Here is a 1,804-nt window from a genome sequence, read left to right as displayed (position 1 = left end):
ATTTTGCCCAATACAGTAGGTTTTGCACATCTAGATTTGGAAGGATGAAATGAACCGGTCTTTGAACTCTGAATTAATGCCAAACTCAAAAACAGTTTTACAGATTTTATTGTTGATGTGCAAGGCGCTCTCAGTATTTGCAATCTGCGCGCACGGATTACTAATCTGTGCGCTCAGTTTCTGCAATCAGTGCGCGCAGATTGTGTCGACAGGTTGGACGCATGGTGTGTGTGGTATCCGGTTTTATTGTGAAAGGCTAAACAGGAAGTGAATACTGTGAGTGCGGAGACAACTTGATGTTTCGGGGTTTAGTTGTCGCTTGAATCCTTGCCTGAGGACACAACCGTATGAAGCCGCATCTACAAGGTAAATCCAGTGGATCTGTTGTTATATAAACTTAAGGCACTGTCGTGTTCTCATCAACACAMYTTTTAGCCACAGAATGTCCCTGAAAAATTCATCAAAATCCGACGTGGTTATTTATTTATTTTCATATTTTCCAGGCAAATGAATCCCTCCCGTCCCCCGTTTTGTTGTGAAAGAGAACAAACATCTGAGAACCGCTGGAGAAAACCTCAGAGCGGCTTGCTGCAGAGAAATGTCCCCGTGAGGAGAGCTTCATCTGCAGAATGATGGGAGCCGCAGCCCCGCTCTTACTCTGAAATGTTTCAAACTTTATTCAGATATTTCTGTGGTGTAATAAACGTTTTTGAAAGAGTAATAAACATTTCCTAAAAGTTCAACATAAATCTATTCAGTACTTTTGTGATAAAACCCTGAGAAGGCAGCTAGCTAACTTTAGCAAAACTTCCCCGTTGTCAGGGAAACTGTAAACATCCGGTAACCACGGGCAGAAGCTTCCTGTAATGATCAGAGCTGAAATAGCCTTTAGGAGACCAGCGGCTGTTTTTTTTCAATGACGTCACGTGACGAAATGACGTTGGTGAAGAATTTGCATAATGACCGTCTCCTAGCCACGCCCCATGACGTCACAATTTGAAAACGTTAAAATTCAAAGTAGCTCAGATCAGTTCAGATCAGATCAGTTCTTTTGATTTTGCAGAGAGAACATATAACTGCTCGGTGATATATATATATTTTAAATCAAAATGTCTAAAATACTTAATATCATGTCTCAAGAAAACTGCAACATCAAAGTTTTCAACATCTCCAGCTCAGCGCAGCCCAGGATAGAAGGAGGGAAGGAGATAACAAATGACTGGATTAAAAGATTGGACTATCATATTGCTAGATTTGATGAAACAAGGGAACGCTACCGGCAGAAGGCTAAGGTACTTGATGAGCAATTTAACGACTTGGTGGCAAACTTTCAGACGTCCTTAAATAGGAGAAATGCTAGAGTTCCTGATAAACCTGTGGAGTCCAAGATGAACCAAACCGAAGACCTAAAGGAAGAGCTGCAGACCGTGTTACCAAACACACAAAGGACCACTACTGAAATCACAGCTCCACAGTCAACCCCTCCTGAACCTGTGATTCCAGATGTACCAGAGACAGCTGCTCAGACCCCAAGTCCAGAGCCAGGGTCCTGTAAATGTTGTTGGTATTTTTCCACTAGAAATATGGCAGATAGAGCAAAATGGGCTTTGAAATGCGTGTCCTATGTAGCCATATCAGTTGTGGCTTATGGTATTTACAGGCTTTTCACTTAAAACACAAATCCTTTGAGTTTGGGCGGCTTGGTGGCTCAGATGGTGGAGCTGATGCCTCTCGATGATGGTGTTCTTTAAACAGAGAGAGAGAGAGAGAGAGAGAGAGAGAGAGAGAGAGAGAGAGAGAGAGA

The 1,804-nt window shown here is 42.5% G+C and overlaps 1 protein-coding gene and 1 long non-coding RNA gene across 2 annotated transcripts in view; both read left to right on the top strand.

Annotated features, from left to right (window-relative positions):
• LOC106517550 (contactin-associated protein-like 2) overlaps nt 1-1,804 on the top strand; it is a 46,737-nt gene that overhangs the window by 28,731 nt on the left and 16,202 nt on the right. The gene's annotated exons all lie outside the window — the stretch shown is intronic.
• Nucleotides 160-721, top strand: LOC106517551 (uncharacterized). The gene is made up of 2 exons (XR_001310220.1): nt 160-366; nt 504-721. It is a non-coding gene; the product is annotated as an uncharacterized LOC106517551 (long non-coding RNA).

Source organism: Austrofundulus limnaeus, unplaced genomic scaffold (genome assembly GCF_001266775.1).
Source record: "Austrofundulus limnaeus strain Quisiro unplaced genomic scaffold, Austrofundulus_limnaeus-1.0 Scaffold50, whole genome shotgun sequence".
NCBI classification, from domain to species: Eukaryota; Metazoa; Chordata; class Actinopteri; order Cyprinodontiformes; family Rivulidae; genus Austrofundulus; species Austrofundulus limnaeus.
The sequence above is the reverse complement of the archived record's forward strand: the minus strand, read 5'-3'. Positions and strand labels throughout refer to the sequence as shown.